Here is a 13,709-nt window from a genome sequence, read left to right on the forward strand (position 1 = left end):
ACCAACATTCATATATAAATCATATAGATATGGCACGGTTTCAGTTGATAATTACTACTTGTGAATGGTAACCTGGAGTACAATGTACACTGTACTCGGTGAATGATGTATGTCGGATATCTCTGTCACCAAAGCCGATTTAACAACATATTTTGGTTTTGTAAAACAATCCTCCCATATACATTCAAAGTATGTACCGAGACAGACCACACGCTGGGGCAAATGACAGTTTCAAGCCGCCTAGTAACGCAATGAATCATGGTCAAATACACACTGTGAATAAAGAATGTCAATGTTGCCAGACATCATTGTCTACTTCATTTATCCTGAAAGATTGAAAGAGGTTTTCAGGATATTAATTATTGATAGGATGTAGTATAATCTGACATGCTTTGATTGATCGGTTACCTTTTGTCGTTTGATAAAGATTGATCAGCGTAAATTGAACGAACTATTCGCTCCGCCTTAGGCTACCTTGTCATTGCTGTGTGTGTGCTTAATAGCTTATAACAATAGAATACAACGAGTTATTAGCGAAGTAAGCATATGCAACTATCATTTTCATTCCGATCACGTTGTCCCATCTTCCTGTTTTATTATCCTTCGTAATATAAGTACGTATTCTACCTGATCAGTGTAGCCTATACCATATATACACGACAAAATACGTGTTTGATGCTTGTGTTGTAATACTGTGGTTATATCGTGTTGTCGGATATAGTAGTACACTAACAAACTCTTTTGCAGTTTGGGCTGTGGAGGGCATATGCTGCGTGATACAATCAACATGCACGTGACTTTGATGCTGCTGGCTTCAATACTGGGCTTAACATCAGCTGAGGATAGCCAAGGTAATGCTTTATTTTTTTTAATGTATTTTCGTCTGTGTTTTCGGAAAGGTGGAATGAATTTGCCGGAAATACTGTGTCTTCCTCTATGCTCGTGTTAATAGACAGGGAATGTGTACACCTTTCTGTATATACAGTGACCCCTCGTAAGTCGCGCCTCGGTAAGTCGCGAATCGGCCAAGTCGCGAGTACTTGGATGGCTTCCAAAATGTCTATTGTGTTTTGACGGTAGTTTTGAAAGCAGTATATATCAGATAGTATCTCGTTCATTAATGTTTTTACCGTTATTAAATTAAATTAAGATAATTTTTGAATTAGGATATAGTACCTGAATATCACAATTAACATCCGATTCGACCGTTTATCTCTGCTACAGCGATATTAGTTATTATATTCGTATATAGCGATGGCAATGATCTGAGAAATATGTTGTCATCGTTGTAACTGTCGAGTAAATCTTCCGCGTTGTTGAAATTTCCGGTAATCATCTCTTTATCATGGATAAGAGTGTATCAAGTATTCTCCGCAAATATATAGCATGGCCATCCCCACAGCCACGAACGCGACTCAACAAACTTGTACTACGTATTTGTATCAAATAAATGTACTATTGCCCCTAAATGCGGATTACTTTTCTTATTTATACAGGGATTTTTGTGGTCATTGTTATCACCCTTTTACATGTCAAAGTGTGGTGTTAATTATCCCCGAAAGTTGATCATTTTAAAAGTTTGGTATGGAAGTGTGACGAAGAAGCATAGCCAAAAGGGCAAAAAGAAGGTGAAAGCAATGGGAAGGTGGTGGGGAAAAACTGATCGAAAACAAAACGATGTTCACTAAAGCGTGGATAAAGACGTGAATGGCTAAGACAAAGACACACAGGGAAAACATAATAATGTTTGGTCCATAAATAACAATGTAGCGATAGGTAAAACTACACGAGATGTCGACTTTAGATTTGTCGTTGAAGTGGAGACCCAAGTAGTGTTAGTGATGAATGATACTGATTTTTCTGATTGGACCCCGTCGTTAGTTTGAATTGTTAGCCAATGAGATGTAAACAATTGAAATTGTCTCCCACTGATAACAGGGGAATCTAAACCCATTTATTGAACGTACAGGATGAATGGGATGGATACAATAAAGATAACCAAAGTGCAAGATTTCAATTCAAGCTTTTATGAATACTGTATCTCCTGAACAAAAGACACAATTTATGATTGAATTCGACTTGTGTAGAGGCTGCTGCATCATTGGGAGAGTTTAGTCACTGAATTACCCACCCAGTTGTGATTATTATCTGCAAAACCATTGTTATTCATCCCGGTGATCCGACTGCTACTGCACGAAATAAGCATTAATTTGAAATAGGACCACCTGTTGAATTTTCAGACAAACCTGCGAAAGATGGATTTTCTGATAAGAAAATAGTTATAGTAATTATAGTAATGTTGTTGCAGTTCGCAGGCTACTATCGCCAAGATAATCAACTATAGCAAGACAATCACACCAGCTGATATTTATAATAATTTGTCAGCCATCGAAAGCATGCGAGATAAGGTCATTGTAAAAATTAGGCCTCCGTCATCCACTGATTATAACAGACATACGGGCATCATAATATTCCATTATACCAATTGTACAATGTGAATTGAGAAAATAAGACTATATAATTACACATGCTAGAGAAATTACCCGATGCATAAGCTGGAGTATCTAGAATTGGAATTGACATACGATGGCACTACCATACAGCCTGATGTCACTGGACAAAGACGATGGGCTGTATTGTTATTGTCCTGGTGAATACTTTACTATATACCATTTGTCTGACATTAGGTTGGCTACCAGCGAATTACTGCATTGAATTACTCACAACTGTTATGATTTACAAAGTCCTGAAGTCACATGGAATGGAACATGGAAAATTTGTCTACAAAGGCGCAGTACCACTACAGCGTTCGATGCAAGACATGATTCCATCACATATCATACAATTAAAAGTTGCACATTGCAAAACGTGTATATTTGGTTGTTAAATTATTATTATTGCTACAAGAGCAATTAGCGGAATATTACGAGAATAACGCAAAGTGTGCACTCATTCCGTACAGTACGGGATCGCATTCATTGTGCCATTCTCGAATTTGGAATGATACCCCTGTTAATATGGTTTGCACGACACGCCTGACTTTCAAATGAGAATATCTCAAATTCTCACTAAATACTACGTGAATTTACAAGTGATGACCGGAAGACCCTTCGGATCAATTTAATTGGATATTGGATACAAACAATAGGCATGCTAAAATAACATAGAAAGGATAGTGTAGGCTATAATAATTAGCAAGTTATTTCTGACATTCGTAAAATGAGGACCCATTATATCTTTCACCCTCTTTTTTGATTATATATATCAAATATCAGTTTCAAGTTGTGTGACAGGGCTCTCTCTAATTATGGACTAGAAAGCAATGGCTACTATCATGAACCCATACAATGTTGGCGAATTCTGTCTGAGCTAGATCAAATATTTTTTTTTTCTAAAGAATGTTTATGGGGTTTCAATTGTCTAAATACTAGTATATAATATTTCTGTCAAAGTTCTTACATCACGTACATATGTTTTCTCGTATTTACTTAGGTCAAGATCATTCATGTGGTAGAGTTCTAGAAACGTTTCCTGGTACAGTTTCATTTTCTGCAGAACAGGTGTCAATGCCACCTACAGATGAAGATTATTCTTGCAAATGGACTTTATTAGCACCTTCTGGTAAATAATGTTAAACCTTCTTCTAATAATATTATTATCTGATACAGCACGTACTTGTACACGTACAAGTTGTTTACTTCTCGTTGTAATGAAAATGAATTTGTTTTCAGGAAAGCATGTTGCTTTGAACTTCGACTACATTGACCTACGAACAAGTTTAGATTATGACGTATCAATGTCGCCAGGATACACGTTTGCAATAATAAACACCACAGAATATGGTACATTTCATTGGTGTGATCCATTCCCTCCACCCCAGGTAAGGTATTTCCCATGATCACAGATCACCCTTACGATATATTAACGCTGATAATGAAATTTAGTTGCAAACATCGATGAAATTGTATTTACACCATCAACGAAATCAATTGTTTCTTACTGGATATGAATTATGGATAATTAAATATGGGCAAAGGAAATAATAGTAAACAATTCGTACATCATAATACTATTTATTCTGGACGAAATACTTTTCCTAGTTTGGTAGACACACAGTTTTGTGAACCTTTTTTTCAGACTTTTCACTCAGTTGGTAACCAAATGGAAATACTTCTCGTGATCTCCTCTGCACTGATTGGTGGTTTCCAGTTCACCTATTGTACCACAGGTGAATACATAGCTATATTTTGCAGAATTTTATAGAATGTGCATATTCACAGAAAATTAAATACGGAAAGTGAATTAACACTGCTTGATAGTATAAAAGTAACATTGTTATTTTTTTCTTCTAAAGAATACTTTGATATACGTTATTGTTTGTCTATATATGGTATATCATTTTTGCTTTGTGTAAGATTTGCAAATAGATTTAAATATATTTTAGGAATATTCACTATTTTATCGAACGTAAAGCCCCTTTCACAATTGGTGCCAAACAGACTACAACGGCTTGCGACTCGAAATTTTTCCCGTTGTACGACTCGTTGTAGCCGTTGTACCACTTATTGTACGATTCAGATGCGACAAAATGGTCGCATCTCGGTCGGGAAAAAAAACCGTGCTGCTCCGATATTTTGAGCGACTGACGCGATGAAAAACAATTGCACGACAGGCAGTACGAGTGTTGTGCGACTTTGCACGCACTCGTAAAACCCCGAACGAGTGTTTCACGAGTATTTTCATGTCGTACGATGATGCGTCCTGTCGTACGAGTCCGTTGTACCACCCTAAGACTATTGGAAGACCTGTCTTGCCCCCTTTGCAGCGTTGTACGATTTTTTTTCATCCCCAATATAAGCTCGAGAACTCCTGAGCTTTCATCCCAAATGTCTGGACCATCCATACTGTAAACATGACTGCTGCTCGACCAATAGCTCCTGGGAGGCTCTTGCATTTGCTAAGTCTGAGAAGGCAAATCCAAAGCGTTCAAGACAGACATGTCATATTGATGGCATGTAAACTTCGATCATGATTTTGTGGAATGAATCATTTCAAAGAAGAAATGAGTGATCATGTCTACATTTATTTTAAACAAAAATTTCTTTGACAATGAAATGTTTGAAATAATAAAAGTTGATTCTCCTTTAATAGCCACGGGTATAGGCTGGGGCCCTTCCTCCTCATCAGGCTGATTTTTCCTCTTTTTCCTTGTCTTCTTTGGGGCCATGCCGATGCTTGTATTTTGGTTGTATCTTGTTCACTGTAGAAGCGTCTCGTCAGGCATCAGCGGTTGTAAATTTAGAAAGTCGCATTGCGTGTCGTATTTATAGGCCAACACCGCGCGCGACAGGTGGTGCGGTGTGTCGCACAATGGGTCGTAGCCTTGTACGATCGGTTGTAGTAGTCGTACAACGGGTCGCTAGGTCGCGCGACATATGGCGCTACAAAACGCATATGTCGTGCGACTTGGTCGCATCATCGTTCAACCGTTGCAGCCGTTGTACGACTGTTGCACCCGGAAACATGAAAATAATCGCACGATTACGTCTCACGACTGTTGTATCCTGGTGCAGTGGTCGTTCACCTCTCGTACGATTTTATATATTGCTTGCGACTCAAGGCAACACTTCTACAACAGGACGGGAAAATATTTTCGAAAAAAAAAATTATCGCACGAGTGAGGCGCCAATTGTGAAAGGGGCTTAAAACAGCAAGCAAACTGTACACTTCATATTATTTCTTTGATATGGCGATAATACATAACACACTTAAATTTCCAACTTCTGTTCAATATTTGTTCGCTACCAGTTCATGTTGATCATATCTTTCACATACGCATGAATTGGGTGACTATATGCATATAGATTTTGCTGCTACTCATCACTAGTTATATTTAATGACACATTATTGCTGTGGTTATAATTTCTGTGTGTGTTTAACTTTTATGCAATGAACGGGCATTCAAGCTAGTAAAATGAGAAATTATTTACTGCACGGGAGTTAAGAATCCCAGTGCATCACTAGTAGCTCAGGTTGAATATGAGTTCGGCACGTGTACAGTTAAACGGGCCATCTGGCAAGTCTCAAAGTCGGCATACATGTGCAATTATATCGGGTCGTCCCTGCTGCGTCAGTAGGTCTGTATCAGGTCTGAACAATGAATCTTGGTTTTCCATGCTCTTAATTAATTGGACAGTGTCAGTTGCAAGGGATTCAGCGAGAGGAAATTCAGAAGATTATCGTAAATTAGGGCGTAAAATATGTGCGCACGTACAGGATATCAACACAATCGACTGTGATTGACTCTTTGGGTAATTGTTCGCGTCGTTATTGCTACGAATCGAGGTTATGAAACGAAATAACTGGTAACATTGTCAGTCATTGCAACAGCGAGTGCGTTGGGATTCAGCGATGTGTTGATATTAATTTTAGTGGCTATAACTGTTTAAAATCTGCCTTTAACGGCGTCTTGTATTGGGATTAGTGGTCACATTTTATTGTTTCTGATTAAATGGAGTGTGTTTCGTATTGTGATATATGTGTGTAACTGATTAGGTTCATATCCAAGCATGAACACATGATTGTATACGAAGTTTGGTGTGTACAATATACCAACCAGCCATTGTGTGTGGTATTTCGGACAGTCAGGTATTTTAGGGCAGTCAATGCAGCATATGTCCGCCTGCAGTGAAGAGGCCTTTGCTGTAATAGCGAGTCTGTGCTGTAAATGTGTGCGTTCGCCTTGGAATTACTGTTTTTGTCAATGAATATAATTATCATTGATTTTATTAAATCGACTTGTTCTCATGTACGGTATTGAGTATGAATATACAGTGATGTTACAGAACATGCCTCTCCGTTATATATATATATATATCAATATCAATATACTGATATACTGATCAATATCAGTACGGTGGTCTTGGCGAAATATGTCACAAGCATTTGTTCAGATCTTTGGTTGGCCTGGACGTTTCAGAGTCACCAGGGCCACCCAGCCTGTAGCCTTGTAGTTTTCTTTGGCCAGACGTGTTCTTCGGCATTTAAACTTAAATTGATATGTATTAACAACGAATTTCAACATGTTCCTTTACATCGCAGATAAATTAAATGCCTCTACGTTTGGCTATCGTATAGACATCACTACAGACTCGTCTCAAGTGAACACTGTTGACACGCTTTACATGGACACCAGTCTAATATTCCCATACAATGGTCACATAGTGTCTTGGGCATTCCGGACAGTCGATGGTTTCACCGTGATGACAATACCAGCGTTCAGTCTTGGAGTCTTTCGGAGTTCTACACCCGGAGTGTACCATCTTGTCGGAGAAACCAGAATCACCACTTCGCAGCTTCTACAAAATCAAGAGAACTACGTTGTTTTACACAAAAATGATTTTATTGATTTTGAAGAAGGTGACGTATTAGGTATGTGTTATACGCATGCATTGTTGGCATTGAATTGAAGTTCTTATCGATGAATTATTAAAAAAGTTTGGTCCGATAGGTTGTAGGGAATTCATAACAAATATCATTGTCAGTGATGACGATGTTCAGTAGATGTAAATCAGAACCAGGTTAAAACTCGATATGGTTCATTGGATTATATGAGCATGGTCATTTCGCAAAGAACAAGAATGACTTCATGTTCTAATCAGCTATTCCATCTAACACTGCCAATATTAAGCGATATTATCACATTGAGTTCATTTCACCCATTCAGAAGGAAAGTATCTGTTGAATAATGTCTAAATATACACGAAAATTGCCAGGACACTGTTTGACTCCGTACATTGGTATCTGTCAACAACCGTTTAATCGTGATTCATATATGTCTATGTGTGATTGTTTTCCTACAGGGTACTGGGTATCCTCGTCACAGACTATTGCAAGTATTGACCTCTATGGGGACTGTAATTACAAGGGTTCAACCATCACAGTCCAAGGGATATCTGCCGATGGATGGATAGACGAAACACGCCTTATTGATACGCTCGGGGATGACGTCACAGTAGTTTATTCCAAACAATTGTTTCTCGTACATGGTGTTTTACATGATGGTTTGTAAACATTGCGTAATTCCTTTTCTTCGACGTGTTTTTCATTTAATATCAAGAACAAACTTCGACATTGCAGTAATCGTTTCTGATATTGGTGCTCAAGGAAGTTAGTGCTTATCAACTGGCTGTGGTATAATCACTACTGTTTTTCTAAATATATTATTTTTTAATTTTCTGTACCTCATAGTTTTCAATGTATCCTCCTTGTGAAGATCCACCCCACCCGCCCCTCGACCGTCTTCCTCGTGTTTTGTAATACGTATGTTGTTTCTCATCAGATTGTGACCATGCTACGACATCCGGATGTGGGAGCTTGAAGTATCTGGATGGTAAACAGTGTGGTCAAATGATTGTCAGCCCGAACTATTCAGATTCACCCGGCGTTATTATTGAGTGCGTATGGGAAATAAATACAACGCCGGGAACCTATGTATCGATTGAATTTGTTGATTTCAACATACAGGATCCATCAGGTGATGGTTTATGTACCGAGTACATATCTATTATGGAGAGCGGTGACAATTCAGGTTTGTGTGCGTAGTTGTGGGTGTATGGCATTGAAGGGCGTATCAATATAACCACGTGATCTTCTCTACCCGTTATCCACATTGTCGATCATTGATTTTCGTTTTGATAATTGATCGAGTGACAAAAAGATCTAATACTGTGCTACATGGCCATACAAGCATATTATGAATTATATTTTTTACACAAAAACGTGTAACAATGCTCTAAACCTAGGACAATTTATGGCGACTTATTTAAATACATTTGAACTAGCGGCTAGATTACTCGCGAATTTGTTAAAATATGTACTGAATGATTTTATTATTATGAAAAATAAATTTATGTAAATGTAGATTTGCTTACATACATGTGTTTGTATCGATGTAGATAGCGTTCTTTTTATCGAGCATTGCTTCGCAACCACACCTGTCCCTTTCTCACTATTTGTGCATTTTGGCACTCAAACCAAAACATGAGCACTTGTTAGATTTTGTGAGAGAATACTAAAATATTATACACATATTGTATTACCTTTGTAAATTCTATAGGTTCAATGTCCCAAGCTGGAACTTACTGTGGAAACGAAATGAATAGTTCTGTGTATATTTCACAAATGAATCGAGTACAAATTCAGTTCACGGCCGTCGCAAAAGAGCATATGTCCGGATTTCGTGCAAAAGTTGCTGAAATTGGTATGTACGAAAGAAAGTTGAGTTTAATCTTCGTTTCATTTTCTTCACCCTTTTAGTACTGATCGTATATAGCTGTTTTGTCAAATGTATTAAACATTGATGAGACGGTGTAGTGTGTTTGTTGCATATTTATTCACGTGACACCATTATATTTGTTCTGTAGGCTGTGGCTCAACACTTGTAGCTGTTAGTGACGTCCGCACATTACGATCTGTTGGAGAAGCCTATTTATCATCAGTAGATACCTCTAAATCTTTCGCGTGTAGCTGGTTGGTGACGTCACGTACTGTTCGAGTGTTTTTTAACGTCACTACCGCTCTACTTGACAACGATCCTAACTGTGGGATAAGTATAAAGATATACGATGTGTTTGGAGAAGGTCTTTTAAAAGAACTAACTACGATTTGTAATGATACAGATTTGGACAACTCTATGCTCTCATTCGTATCATCGGAACATTCTCTTAGTATTCAACTGCATATACAAGAGGGTTATTTATATGATGATGTATTTAAGTTCAATTATTTCGAAATGGATTTCAGGGAAGTCGAGATTACCGACACCAGTGAAGGTAACGTGTACATCTCATATGATACCAGTATTATATAATAATTCAATATGTAGGATTCGTACTACAACTAAACTCCCCATAGACAACGATGAAATAATTTGAAACGCAAGATCTTTTTTTTTCACATATAACCATCTGTTGATTTGTATATTTTTAAAAATCAATTTTTCTGACAGTTTAATCTAAATTATCAATCCGCCATTTCAAAACCAGTTTGTTTTCGCTAAAATTCCAGTCATAAATCTAAGGCTTGCTTATTCTATTATCATTATTAGATAACAAGTTTTGAAATACAAACATGGTTACGTAACCTAGTGCCCTGATACAAATTACAATAGCGCTGTGAAACCCGTACACTGCATTCAGTATTTTGGTTTAAGCATTTTAAAATCAAGGGGACCTGATCTCTTGAGTTCAACACCGAACAAAATGTTTACTTTTAAAATATCGTTATATTTTTGTTCAAAAACGTATCAATTATTTACTCTTTGACATCAGTATCGGAAACTGTTTTTTCAAACAACGAACTGCTTAATAAGAAAGTGCTTTTTATCTAAGTGCTTAATAAATTATTCAAAAACATAATCATTCAGATACTTTGTGGTGAAATGGATCGCAATGGCTTGATGACCTTCATAAACTTCACCTGAGCACAAGGTGTTATCAGTAAAATACACATCATTACCACTCAACCTCTACAGTAGCGGGGTCACTGTACTCTGAGATGTAAAAGTAAACCGTAATCGAAGCTACGTGATTGTACCTGATTGGCTACCAGGCCCTAAAACCTAATAGTCAGACCAATCAGAGAGCAGTTTACATGTTGTGTACTTTTCGACGTATCAAATTCTGCCTTGTATATAAGCTTCAACTCAATTTTGAATAACACCACCTTGTTACGTTTACAGATTGTGGGGGTAGACATGTGTTCCAGGACGATGCACAGCACCACGCCTTCATCTTATCTTCGCCTAACTATCCTTTATCGTACCCGGATGACGTATTCTGCACTTGGATTGTAGAAGCACCAATGACGTCACAATTATCAGTGATCGTGAAAGATTTGCAAATTGAAACAGGTAGAACATGTTTAATAAATTGACAGCCGAAAATGGAATATTTTAGGTTGAATATTTATACTTGTGAGAATAATCGTCACATTCAGCCTACCAGACTAAGAATCCTATCACCAATAAAACCTACTTTTATAAAATATTGTCTATAAAAGGACATCGCGTGACGCCAGTACGTCTGAGAATGCAGTGTTTCTTTTATCGTGTTCAAATCCTGCTTAATATTAAATTAATGTTTAATTTGGTAACGAACATTTTACTGAATAACAGATAAAAAGCTTGGTGATTCATATTATACCAACAGGATCGTGTATGTTTGACTATTTGATGGTTGTCGATGGTTTCAACGAGACGCTGGACACAATTCTAGGACGTTCTTGTGATGATGGCGATAAGCACACGAGTGTTATTAAAACGGGGGACATTGCTTTATCGTCTAGTAATATATTGACAGTGATTTTTAAAACCGACCGTAATTTCCACACAAAGGGGTTTCAACTTAATATCACAACTAAACATGTTGAAGGTAAGAGTACAGTTACTAAATGATCCTTGGGCAATCCAGTTTATACGAGTACAATTTCCTGACACAAAATATATACTGTCAGTTTTCAGACTAACTGACTTCGATCACCTTCAGTTACAGCGGAAACGAGGACTTACAGAACTGACGTTGTGCGGAATCCGTACTATCCTCAGTTCAACGTGAATTGGTATACTCCTTTCATACACCAATGGCGCATTATAGTCCCCGATGGAAACAAAATTGTGATGTCTATGCTCAATTTTAGTATATCGTGTATGGGAGGGCACCATTTTACTGTCCACGACGGAAATTCATATGATGCTCCAGTTTTAGCCATGGCGTCCGATTGTCAGTCAGCACCTTCTGAGAATGTGCCATACATTCAGTACAACAGCAGTGGTAATAGTATGCTGGTGACATTTCGTTGTATAAGTAGGAAACCATTCTCGACTGGTAGTGATCCGGCTAACTACTTGTATTTATACATGTTCACATATCAAACTGAACGAGGTACGTGCTTACGTCATTTTGAATCTTTAAATAACTGTGAATTATTAAACATATTTAATCTGTGTAAAATCATATCCTGGTCAAAAAATGGTGTAATCGCTTAAATTATCCGAACGATAGATTTGCAACTTTCTGCGCAGGTTACGAAGTTTTCAGAATTTTTTTTTACGTTTTGTATATTTACGTGTAATAATAACTGTGTTTCGTGTTGTCATTAACTAATTTAAATAATTTGCAAATATGCAAATGTTCCAATTCATGGCCATTGATGTACTCGTGTACGTCACTATACATAGTAGTATGGTTCCACTGATTCGATGCTTTACATACAGTATTTACCAATCAGTATATATGAACATTATCTCAGCAGAGCAATAATATGAGGTAATTATGAGGATACTGCAAAGTATGCTCGAACTTGAACTGAAGACAGTACAGTGGGAGTATCTACCGACGCGCTGAGGAGGTCGATGTTACCGCGTACTGTCTGAGTGCATACTTTGCAGTATCCCCGTATAACCATATAATTATACATCTTTTCCTCCCATGAATACATCATGGGAATGCCGAAATCCAAAATGTTTAGAACAGATTTAGCGAACTTCTTTGTGTGGGGTCCGGTCAAACCCTGGGGGCAGCCATGTTTTTTTTTTTATATTAGAGACGTTTATGCGCGTAATTGTTCCATTTTTGTAATTCGCGTTTCCTAATATGGTAGGATGAAATAGCGCCAAATTACGACACGCTGTAACTTGTGGCCTTACGGTGACAGATGTATAATAAAACGGAAGCTTTCTATTGCTGTGTTAAGTAATGAAACTTACAATCTTTGCAGATTATTTACAATGTGGATTATATTTTCTTCCAAACAATGGATATTGTGTTGGACCACTCATACCCCTATTCCTATGTGACGGGAATGTCGAACACATCGTTGGAGAACATCTTTCACGTGACAGAATGTCAATAAATGCAACGCATGTTTTCGATGTTTGTCCGATGGTGTTCGGTGATTCCTCAACTGCGCTCACTGTTGCTACCAACAACACACACTATTTCATCCGCCACATGACACCTGTATACCAATCCGATATCGTGTTTTTAATTGGATTACATTTATCATCGGAATCTGAACCCAGATTTACTTGGGCTGACAACACACCGTTTGTATACAACATCAGTATCATCGATATAACGATAGATGCAAACTCCGAGATTTGTTTCGGCATGGGACACAATTTGCTGTGGCGAGAAACTGACTGCTATCTCAGTGATACTGAGATCAATATGGATATATGTGATGGGCGAGCATTTCTCTGTCAAACCGGTGAGGAAACTTAACTTCATTTACATACTGTAGTGTTCGTTACTATGACAACAAGAACAAGTATGGTTAACTCATCGTCCGCGGTATATGTTTTTATCTGAATTGACCATAGTTTGTTTCGTTGCAGACTTGGACGAATGTATGTTTCACTACTGTTCTCACGCATGCGTGAACACCCCAGGAAGTTTTTACTGTCGATGTCCGATTGGATATATCATTCATCCATTAAATGCCACACAATGCATGGGTAAGTTGCGTTATGTGACATTTTCTGTCAGCTTAAAATTACATACAGAGCTGACTATCTACATACACAACAATAATTCAATATGTATGTATGTATGTATATACTCTGTTTGTGAATCGAAACCACATTAATATGTATTACAAGTATTACTTACTATGTATTACTAATATTACCATTTATTAATATTTTCGCT

The sequence above is a fragment of the Saccoglossus kowalevskii genome, chromosome 10 (genome assembly GCF_978046115.1).
Source record: "Saccoglossus kowalevskii chromosome 10, keSacKowa6.1, whole genome shotgun sequence".
Lineage (NCBI taxonomy): Eukaryota > Metazoa > Hemichordata > Enteropneusta > Harrimaniidae > Saccoglossus > Saccoglossus kowalevskii.